This window comes from Glandiceps talaboti, chromosome 1, assembly GCF_964340395.1.
Source record: "Glandiceps talaboti chromosome 1, keGlaTala1.1, whole genome shotgun sequence".
NCBI classification, from domain to species: Eukaryota; Metazoa; Hemichordata; class Enteropneusta; family Spengelidae; genus Glandiceps; species Glandiceps talaboti.
Window position 1 is genome coordinate 12,534,497 of NC_135549.1, and position 13,079 is coordinate 12,547,575.

The window sequence follows — 13,079 nt, forward strand, 5'->3', positions numbered from 1 at the left end:
TTTACAATGAAAAAGGAGTGTCCCAACCAAGGCTGATATAGGAGTGTCTGTTGAGCCTATGACCTGAATAGCCCAGACAGTCGCGTGCTCCAATGATTGTGCAACGTATCACCCACGCACACAGTTGTTTGCTCCGAGATCGTCGATTTCGAACTTGAAAAGCAAATTGTCCAGAGACTAATTTTACATGAAACTGTTTTAAGGTCACAGCTTCTCTTCAGTGTGTGCTTTCCAATAAACAAAAATTATCGATCTTGACCGAAAAAAACTTCTCACGCAGAATATAAAATAATTGAACAAAGAGTTAGGTTGCAACCTCGGTCGTCTGAGGCCTCCGATAAAAACTTCTATTGAAATGTCATTGTTATCAAAAGCTACGTTCCTTGAGAAAATAACAAGTGCAAATTCTTCATAGATACAAACAGAATGTTTGCTTGTATTATAAAGCACCGTTCATCGAGGTCATTCGATTGCCACCAAGGCCATGTTTGAGTAGAGAGCACAAAGTCGATCATGTCCATTGACGAAATTCAAAGTGATCGATACCAATGATTTTTTTCCAACGAATGCCTGGTTGTCTGGTCGTTAGATTTAAAACAGGATATCCCAGTGTCTTTGGTCATCAACAACCTAATATGTGTTACATTAAATGTACGATTCACAAAGAAATATTTTAAAAAATACTTCACTTTCGGGGTTTTGAAAGTTACTTGCACTCATTAAAAAAAATATAGAGTGAAGAAGATATGACAATATGGGAGAGAGAAATGGACGACAAGAATTGAAGACCATTTATTGAGAAAAAAAACACCTAGCATTCATGTTTCCAGTTTCTGCCTTTGAGAAATGCAGAAAACAGTAACACCATGTTGGCAGTTGTAACACGGGTGGGGTACTTACTACAAATTAGTTCTAGGTGTACATCCTATACAATTGAACTCCTGCAACCTAAGTTTAAAAAAAAACTCAAAATGGATGATTTCCGACACCTTCAAGTTTTCCTTTTCAACGGAAGTTATTATAGTGTGTCCAACTTGTGTTAGTAGAAAAGCTACGGAACACTTACCATAAGAGATCCTAAAAACACATTTCAGGATAAGGTTGTTGTTTTTTTAAATGACCCCACCCTACCCTCATATGACTACGTACGCGTATTGAACACCATTATATGTATTATCACAGTCACTGCATTTCCCCTCTGTAGTTTGTATAGATCCATTTTACTGTTAATGCAAGTTGTTTGTACGTTTACGGGTAGTGAGAATATCTCATTCTATGTATCTATTTTTTTATAATGGTAACTTGATCGCGTTGTTTTCTAGTATCACATGATCATCACCTCAGTATATATCATCGGTATTTGTACCCTAAAGCTACAGAGACAAAGTTCATGATCACACATGACGGGATTGCCTTTAAATAACTTCCTATGTTTTTATGGCCTTATATGATAGAGTTCAATGTCATGGTAATATTTTTTTATGTATAAATTAAAAAAAACATATTTCCTTTGCTCCAGAATATATAGTAAGTAAATGAACTGTGAATTTAAAATTATTTCCTCATAAAATAGTTTAAACTGTGCAATTTTACTCACATGGATTCTTTTACAACATTGCGTCCATGTAAAACATGTTAAAAATATCGCCCGCATATATAAAATGAGCCCTCCTCCTTGTTGCCAATGAATGCATTTATCATTTAAGCCTTCCTTGTACATCAATAGATAACATTTATTTTGCTCGCATGTTTTTGGTCGAAACAATGCTTGTTCCTCTAGATATGTCATGGAAGATATGTCATTCACATTTATTTTGAAGGTCAGAAAAATAAATCATGATTATAAAACACTATTGTCATTTTAAGGCTATTGTTCATCATGCGCATGCCCAGTGTCTTCTGTCGAACTGTCGCCTCAGTCTGCTGCCCCCCCCACCTCCACACACACACACACACCCATTGGCACACCCATGGGCTGTCCAAAAACAAATTGCAGTGAAGTGAAGCGTGAAAATTTCATTTCAGACAATAAAAAGTGAATTTCTCGATGACGTAGACTATTCAACAAGGGAAAGGAAGTTGCCGGAATACTGACGAAAACCTTTTGGTCAATACACTTTTAAAACAGTTCGGAAGTCATATTTTCACGTTACTTTTTAGAAAGTTATCTGGTTTTGATTATTCAAATGTACATAGTAAGAGTTTAATGTTTGTCAGTTTGTCTATTCGTACTTTCGTTGAAGTTTTGAGGAAAAAGACATTTCATACTGTAAATTGCTTTAATTAGTAACCGGGTAATCATTAGCTTCTCATGCCCCTTTCGGGTGTTCATGCTGCATGATGATGATGATGATGATGATGATGATGATGATGATGATGATGATGATCGTAATTTTCAATTCAATTCAAGTATGTCGGTTTGTTTGTTTGTTTGTTTGTTTGTTTGTTGTTTGTTGTTTGTTTTCCGTGGCAGTCTCACTCATTGTATTGCTTTATCGTCTGTTCTTCTTTCGTTAGCTGATTTTTTTAAATTGACCTATTATCATTTCTCGCGTGAAAGTCAGACGGAAGCATTGCATTTTCTTAAAGTTTTAGATGAAATCAAGCAAGAATGAGGTCACGTAACTGAGCACGCTAATGAACACGTGGACATCAAATACATGCAAATGAAGTCGCCTTGATTATAAGTTAACCACGTAAACGAACACGTGCATGCCATAACACGTTCGCACAAAAAACGTATAAAAACAGTAATAACAGGTTATTTCAATAATTGAATACTAATAGAGTGAAATCGCCCAATTAACTCTCATGAACTACTAAATTGACAAGTTAATTTTGTTCAGAACATTATGATCACACTAATCACAGACATTATTTATCTTCTCTGTGCACAAATTACAATCCCGTGGGACCGTAAACAAGTCATCACATGGGGCCTGATAAATATATGTGTAAGTAATCAGAAATTGAAAGTGAGGTTAATACCTTGACTGCCATCTTACATGTAAATTTTGTGAACAAATAAACAAGTGTACCAGCTCAAGTCTATAATGACGTCATTTGACAGTGGATATGAGCTAGACAACAGGTGGAAGTTATCATCAATCATGGTCTTTTTTCATGTCCATTTATTCAGCGACGTGACGGAAGTAGATGCAGTATTTTTTGTGTCGCCGGTGGCCCCGGGGTTACAGTCTAGCTAGGCAATCTATCTCACACTAGTCATAAGCTTTTTTGAGTTTGCGTATAGAAGATATTTCCATAATCTGCTTTTATGATATACGCTCATCGGTTACGTAAGACCTTGGAGTAATTATACTGTCAGTATAATACTGTACTATACAGTCAGTGTTAATTACTCCAAGGTAAGACTAACTGTTAATTACTGTGACAGTTTGCGCAGCAACTCAAACAATTTAGAGTAGCCAGAGGAAAGGGACGCCATGGTTTGTGGGTATCGGTGAGTCACACAAGAATCCGAAAAAGGGATACATCCGGGGGATGCATACACAATAATGTATTTCATATTGTGTTGTATTCGTTTGAAAAACACTTGCAATCACAGATGGGGCAATCATCATTTTGTTGCTGTTGTTGATACGTTGTCTATTTTTGTCATAAAGTTATCGGATAATGGCAACTCATGATGGCAACATGTTAACTATCTTTATTCTAAGATGTTTTTATTCACAATAGAACGTATATTCTTGTTCTACGTCAGCCCACAACTTATTTCATGAATTTGTTGATATTTTATTTCCCTGTGTGTCGTTAACACGCACGCGCGCGCGCACACACACACACACACACACACACACACAGAGACACAGACACAGACACACACAGACACACACAGACACATAGACACACAGACAGACACACACACACACACACACACACACATATATATATATATATATATATATATATATATATATATATATATATATATTTAAATTTGTCTGTCTGCCTGTATACATATATATGTATGTATGTATGTATGTATGTATGTATGTATGTATGTATGTATGTATGTATGTATGTATGTACATAAAATGTATGTATGTATGTATGTATGTATGTATGCATTTTATTCTATATTTAAGCCTATTTCTACATGTACCTGTAGGTCAAAATCACAAAGGATAAGATTCTTCACATGAGGCTATCTTAGATAACCTAGCTGTAATTCACGATTCCTTCACAGGAGGTAAAAATATATTTATGTTCTCGCCCCAATGGCACAATAAGTCCTTTATCATGTTTACATGAGGTCAGAGTCGACTATTACAAAACACTGTTCATTTGGTGCATGTTGTTGTTCCGAGTTCATGTTATGTTGATAACACGGCATAATTACTATTGCGTAATAACTTTCAATTAAGTTGTACTGATCGAGGTCGATAAAACTAATTGTGTGTATGGTAAATGGTGACGTAATCGATATTGTTGACCTAGTTAGTACCTTCACATTTGACAATTGATCTGCTGAGGTCCGTTGTGTTTTCAAGTTCTTCCTAGTGAATCGAAAGTCAATCATCAACGCTAAATTTAACGTTTATATCCAATAAACTGTTATAGAATGAGGAAACAAAGACACGAGTATATCCTATGAGTATAGCGCTCGACAGGCATCATCGCCAACGATGAACCCCACAAATGTCATGTAGAAATGTTTGTAAACATATTAACTCCGCTAATATTTTCCTAAATTGAACACATACGACCGAATCAGAAACTACCCCAGGACAAAACTCCCGCTTATAATATCCTTGATTTTGTGTCACTGCTGACGTCACATGTTTACATCCAAATTTTAATTGATTACGTCATCCTCATTGTAAAATGGTTAATATATTATATTATAACAGTCTTCGGAACACTTTTCCCCCATTTCCTTTATTCATAGTAAATTTTTTTGGCGCTTAAACGTCAATCTGCGAAACGCTAAAGTATTCCGCAGAAAATAGTTTTGAAAATATAGGCCCTAGGCTAGCGCTGCTTTCACAAAAACTTGTTGGGGGGGGGGGGGGGACTTGAAAATATATGGATAGTGTGTGGGGGGTACCTGAAAAAAATGTTATGGGTTGTAGGGGGGTACCTGAAAATAAATTGACATCATGACTTTTCAAACATGGGAAAATAAGCTTTTCAAATGTTGGTCTTCCTTTTTAAACAACAACAACAACAACAACAACAACAACAACAACAACAACAACAGCTACAAACAACAGTTGCTCACAAGTTAGTAAAATGAAAAACAAAAACAGTCAAATTTTAATTTTCTTTTAATAAACTGATAAATTGAAATGGGCGAATTGAGTGGTACAGATTGTTTTTGTCTGAAAATACCAGTGTCTTTCATGTACACTACTATCTACTGAAATTTGATTCATTTAATGTGTGAAATTACCTTTACACTGTACTGAAAATATTCTTTGTGACATGACTGTGTTTTGGTTTGTGGTTATCACAATGATATGTAACTTTTTCATGTAAATTCTTACTAGTATTAAATGACAGACAAATATGACAGACAACATTTTACATTTGCAGCTCTTGGAAGTTGAAAAAAAAAGAGTTGGAAAAGGTTCATCTCAGCGGCCTGCCATCAAAATGTAAAAGATGCACCTGCACTAAAACATACTTGACAAGTATCAAAAACTTCTGTGCAAGGTATTTTTTCATCCTATAGATATGACTATAATTTTCAACATAAACTTTTAATAACACATTCTAAAATTAGCATATTGGCAACGTCTGCTACATGTGAAACAGAAGACAATATCTCACAAGCTGAGTTAACAGAGAAAAAGTAAAATAAGTTTTTTGCACATACTTTTCAACTTTGCATGAATATACTATTACATGTAAATATAAAGATGAATAAATAAACTTTGACATAACTCTCAATATAAAGTTACCCTAAAGATATATGGCAGGAATGAGGTAGTGAACTGAAACAATATGAGCAAATACTCCAATATAGTCTCAATAAACATTTTCATAAAGTAGTGTTTGCACAAACTGTGGAATTTTTTTGGAATGCTTAAAACATATCGCTGTCAAACATATCTGAATATATAAATATTTGAAGAATGAATTATCTTTTCATGTCAATATTGCACGAGGCATTGTCATTCATAAATCATCATCAACATCATTCAAATCATCATCATCCAAATCGTCATCTTCTTCCTCCTCTTCTAAAACATTACAAAGGAAAGACTGATATTCCACTTGATCTACTTGATTTATGTTTGAAAGGATTCTCCTTCTCCCTTTTCTTCTTCTTCTTCTTCATCATCATCATCATCTTCATATTCTTCTTCATCATCATCATCATCATCATCATCATCATCATCATCATCATCATCATCATCATCATCATCATCATCATCATCACCATCTTCATATTCTTCTTCATCATCATCATCATCATCATCATCATCATCATCATCATCATCATCATCATCATCATCATCTTTTTTAGCACTCCCTTCACCTACGCTATCTTTTAATTGTATACCATCATCATCATCATCATCATCATCATCATCACTGTCACAACCATGGGAATCATTTTCATCATCTGTGGTGTTATCATCATCTTTCTTTCTTATCCTCTCTCTTTCAATCAGAAGGGCTAAAAACTGCTCAAACTGTATTTTGGCTTCTACAATAAAGCACTCAGTGGCCAGTAGATACTCGATCCCTCTCTTATGCAACTTTGTCTTCACCCTTAACCCTTCCAAACATATATCAGGCAGATCAAGCTTAATGCCAGACTTTACTTTGTATTGTTGCAAGGTATTTGGCACAATCTTTTTGATGACATCTTTGTTTGCATTCACCTTTGTAATCTAACGTCAAAACCAGTCCAATAATCAGGCTCTTACAAGGTAAATGTATTACCAGGTTCATTAAGATATACAATTACTATGATAATAGGGCCATCTTAATTATCATTACAACTTATATATATCACTTGATTCCCATTCTGTTAGATGAAATGTGGCTGGCATTTTTGAGTCATACATTTATTTTCTTTTGACATTATATTGAACTAATGTACATCAAACAAGAACGGGATACATGGCAATGCATTTTATTAAGAGTTTTTTTAGTGTTATTTAGACCAATTTGATTTCTTTTAGCACACATTTAGGAAACTGAACTGGAACAATACAGTATAAAACTCTCTTTAGATAACATGTGCATCACAATATTTGCAAATACAACTAAAATGACATTCAACTGTAACACTACTAGTATAATGTACTAATACAATATTGAACAGAAAACAAAGACTCAGTTGGTCTGCTGATCATTTTACAAGAGTTATTCAAAGTGTAATTCATTTACAAGTATATGTTGTTTTTTGGAAAGGCAATGCACTGGTTAACATAACATTTTGTTTTAACTGGTGTTTGTGTATATATATACACACAATATACAAATTGATTATATATATAATGGACAAAGTTGGTATTAAGTGTATTATGTACAGTTTTGTACTTGGTATGGAATGTTAACGCACAGGAAGAGTATTCCCAAAAAAATTTATTCGGGTGGGGTACTTGAAAATTTATTCGGGTGGGGGGTACTTGAAATATTTGGGGCTTTGGCAAGGGGGGGTTCTTGAAAAATTGTGGAATATGGCAGGGGGGGTACTTGAAAAAAAATTAGGGTTTTACAAAAAATCTCCCGACCCCCCCCCCCCCCCCAACAAGTTTTTGTGAAAAGCAGCCCTACTTCATCGCAATGTCAGAGACAAACTGCCAGTAACAGTTATAGGGGGAAAACATATAAATACTGTAGACTTTCGCCCCTTTCATAAAATATCAGATTAATGCATGGACAGTCATGTCCACTGTCTATGGTTAATTCGTGTCTGTCTCGTAAATCGTAAGTTTTAAACGTTCTATGATGACATGATAATAAAGTGACGGTCCATGCTGGCTTGTCCAAAGCCGCTCAGATCACACAACCACCGTGATAGTAGTATGCTATCACAGATACTTAATTACACTAGTAAACCACTGCTCATTCTGAGGTGAATGAACCTTGTAGGATTGCGCAATTTGCATCGATACCAATGACAAATATAACACTTGACAGACATAGTTGTCGGTTGTATTTTAGAGGCCTCGTTTAATTAATGTATATTGCGAGCACCTACATATTTTCAAGTGAAAGGTTACATATTAAAGGGTCATACGTCGACCTCGATACCTCACATGCACGATGAAAACCGCCGTCTCTGCAAATACTATACATTCCAACATCATAGATTTTGCAACTCTAAGAACATACATTTGAATCATTCTTGTATCCTTAGTGTATATAACCGTATCGTTTATCTTGACATTTGAAATGATCAATATTTGGCTAAATGTACGGTCCATTTTGCAGGACCGTTTGGTGTTAATGACCTTTGGTACCCGTTCATACATTACTACCATAGGCAGTGTTGAACTTTTTTTTACTAGAGGTCAGACATAATTTAGCACGTCCCTGGATCTGAGACATTCAGTACGGATTTAATCATTGTAATTGCCCGGAACTAGAATTCTTTGGTCAATCCAGGCTTTTAAATGTTAACAAGAAAAACAAGAAAAGAGTTCTTTTGTTGAGTACTGTGCTGCGACTAGTTATTGACCATTTCACCATTTCGCCGATTATAGTTAGATTCAAGTTGCAATGTGCATACACATGTAGATGAACAAGTAGGCTACCTACGAAAAGTCCTCTATCCCCCCCCCCCCCCGAGTTGTTGGAGGATAACGCGTACAAAATGCTAAAACTGCGTTGAAACAAATGAGAGGATTGAGGAGGTGAACACGAAGAATTATTGGCGTTACCCATTATCAATATATTATGGGAGCTTGTACATAGTTTATTGGAACTATTTGGTCAAAAACGGAAGAAAAAAAGTCACCCGCGCTTTACAGTACCATCAAGAGATGCTTGACATTACAAATATAGGAGTCGTGTCCACTTAACTATTTTAATGAACAGTTCATTCGGAGCGAGACCATGGTGACCTTGTTAGACGATAATAATGCATACCTATGCAGTCAGTGAACAATGGTTGGATATCGGATGTCGAAATGCACGCTAGTAACCTCCACAATGTCAAACCAGTGACATATATTCGTTTGATTCCTCGTTTGATTCCTCTTTACTTCTAATAAGTTCAGACGGTGGATAAAATTACAGAAGTGGTTGAGATGATAGTTTGGAAGCAGTTGAACTATAGGTTGTATTTGTACAGTTAGCACAGGTTCAACCTTGTCCATGTTTTATTCCGATAAACAAATAACATGGCTTCTTAATCGCTCGTTTAAAAAACAGTGTGGGGACACCAAGGGCTTCACATTTTGACAAGAGGGTAAGTTTTGATCATAGTACTGAAGAAAAACAGAAAACACAGACAGAAAATAAATGACGAGAAGAAGTGACAACAAGTGTGATTTATACAACTTACAAGTCATGGTGACTGTTCAACACGTCCATCTAACTGACTGATGATTTTATAAATGCTTTATTATAAATGCATCATGATACTTCATTCGATCTAACTTGTTTTTTTTTAGTAAGGTAGTCAGTTCGTTAATTACCATGCTTGATAAAGATAACGCATGTAAACTTTCTTTCAACAATAAACAATGTTTTCTAAATCTGACACGAGGCAACGACTTTGTCTTGCGACCTTCGTCCCAATTTTCAAACTAAAGACCGACATTTTGGCTTTTTGCCGAACAGACACTACGTGCATGTCTGCCTTATTAGAACGTAGACAGTAGACCAGACAGAACAATGTGACATATTATACGTTATATCACACATCGTGGCCTTCGACTTTAAATAGCATAAGAACAATGATTATTGAAAATGGAATGCATTAAACTGTGCGACAGAATTGTTGAACTTACAATATCGCCTCGGTCAAATTTGTCAAAATCGTCACTGTTAATAGTAGAGTTGCATAAAATATAACCAATTTTTATCAGTAATTATTTGCAGAGTAAGTTTCTATAATAAAACAGCAATCAAATATTACAACATCCCTTGATATAAATCTTATGTGTTTAGAAAGACAGTATACCAGTACTATCACTTTTTGGTAGTGGTGGTGGTGGTGGTGGTGGTGGAGGGGAGGGATTGGAGTCATGAAGGCCGAAAGGTTAGCATGGCTGCCGTTGGACCTGGTTTCAGCCCAGTCGCGCTTCGTTTATTTCTGAATGGATAAAATACTTGATAGAGAGAACCCCTGTGCTTCTATATAGTTAACTCAGCTGTATAACTGGTCACCTAGTAAGACAGAGGTTGTTATATAAATGCTTTAATTCCATGCACTTAGAGGATGCAATGGATTGTATAATCTCGGGGGGTTGACGAATTATACACGATACATGGTCGCTGTGCCGATATTGGTCTGTGTCAATGGTAACAATTGTACAATGCTATGATCAGGACACCCATGCGCTTATCAATGTGTAGTATTAGTACTATTCATTATTTTGATGCATATCGAGAGGTAACTGTGTACCATCATACAAAATTAAGCATATTTCTCCATCGTTGCTATTGGCATGACTGATAGACTTTGTATTCAGGCAGAATGAGTAGATGATGCGATGACGTAAATTACTCTACGTATGCATGTAATGTCGATGAAATCGCTCAACTATGCGACTAATTCTCTCTCCACTCTCTCTCTCTCTCTCTCTCTCTCTCTCTCTCTCTCTCTCTCTCTCTCTCTCTCTCTCTCTCTCTCTCTCTCTCTCTCTCTCTCTCTCTCGCTCTCGCTCTCTCTCTCTCTCTCTCTCTCTCTCTCTCTCTCTCTCTTCTCTCTCTCTCTCTCTCTCTCTCTCTCTCTCTCTCTCTCTCTCTCTCTCTCTCTCTCTCTCTCTCTCTCTCTCTCTCTCTCTCAAAGACTGTGTTCGCTGAGATTAAATTTACCGTATATATATGTATGAAATGCTTCAATACGCATACTGTGCGTTAATACAATGAAAAAATTTATTAAAATTATGATGTTGTCTTTAAGTAACAAAAAAATGAAGAATTCAAGGCCATGTAATTAAAAAAAACACATTTCTGTTTGTGTAGTTAGTTGTCAAAAACTAAAATCAAATAAGTTCAAACAGAGTTCTACAAATGACAATGAACTGTTGGTCTGCATCTCAGTGTTAGCGACTCGAAACACAAATATTGTTTAGTGTTAAGGTTAAATTAAAGATTATCTCCTAGTTCCCAAACATAACAACTATGACTATCGCATGGGCAGTATTTTTGAGGTCGAGCTTTCTGTCAGTCATTTCTGTACATATTGTATTTAGTTAAAGTTTGATTGGATAAATTCTAATTGTTGAATCTATTTTGGGAGATTTGATAAATTGCCCGACAGTGAAGATATCATAACAAGGGAACCATTGAACAACACAAGCAAGTATGACAACAAATTAACCACTACCACGACTATTTCTACCACTACAAAACCACCACACCATTTCCAGCAGTACCACCATCACAACCATTTCTAGTACCATTACCACCACTGTTGTATCTGGCACCGCCACCATCACAACTACTTCTTGTACCACCACTGCCATTTCTTGTACTAAAATCACTGTCATTACTACCACTACCACCACATAGTATCATTTCTAGTACGTCCAGTACCACTATCAGTCTACCACTACCATCACTACCATTTCTAGCACCATCCAACACTACCACCATTACTATCACACGCCATCTGTCGCCACTATCGCTACTACTGTTATTTTGAACTGCTGCCGTTGCCACTCCCAGTACAAACAACGAAATCGGCATATTATTCCCACTAATAGAGTTACAACGTCTAATAAAGACGATGAGTATCATTAATAGCCGGCAACATTAAAGGTGGAATTATTTCACGGGTCATCCGTCGATAGTGATAACACGTCTACTGATAGTTTTGTTCACCGCACTATGCCTATAAACTGTTGTGATTTCAGTGTTATGACGGGGAAAGGGTAATGTATATAAAAAAAATATCAATGAGTTGCCGTAAAAAATAAATGTTTGGTTTTTTAATTGAAGAGAATCTGAAACTTATTTTTCCCAATAAAAATAAAACAGTAGACCACTTAAGAGGACAACATTTTGCGGTTAGACTCATGAGAATTGTTAATTGGTTAAAGTACACTAAGGGGCTTTATATGCATAGAGTATGTACAGATTTCTCAAATTAATTTACAGTATTACGTTAAATAGAGTAACATGGAATTCAATTAACAATTACCTCAAAACTCATCACCTAAGATAATTGATATAGTTAATTTTGTATATACGATAGTGAAGAAATGTTATCATACAGGAATGCATCTAAAATATAACGAATAGTTGACTGTTTTTTTTACAACGTACCGACTAATTACACATTATACAAAATACCTCATAAACATAAACAGACCAAGGTGTTAATTTAGTGTACAAAAGGGTATGGAGATGAAAGGTTATTAAAACAAATATCGTGTATCGTGAATATAGGGCATACAATTTATGCAGCCTTGAGCCCCGACAACGTTAGACCAAGAAGTGCCATTGTGTTGAAATTTATTGTCAAAGTCCACATGCCGTTACCTCAGAAATTTGATACAAGTCATCTTTACGAAACAACTGAGACGGAGAAACAACCGTCAATGATGGAATGCTAGTACTTCTTACCACATAACTAACGTGAACCTTTCTGAGTTGTTTAAGACGACAGTCGTAAACAACTTTATAATGGCATAGTTCATAAGTACATAGGTGACTGTAGGTATAAAGTAAACACCTTGACCTGCATTTCACTTCGATACAGAACACATTATTTCATCACAAACAAATAAATTAATATTACAGTGTGTAATTTCAAGGTACCGGTAATCGGCCAGGGTCTTCTTTATCAATTTCCTTGGTTTTATTGATCAGTCGTATACTTATTATCACTACATTACCTTGGCAAGTTAGTATATGACTCAGTTAGCCACATGATCTCGCGATCCATTTTGAAAAGCTAGCTTAGGACTTAGACCACT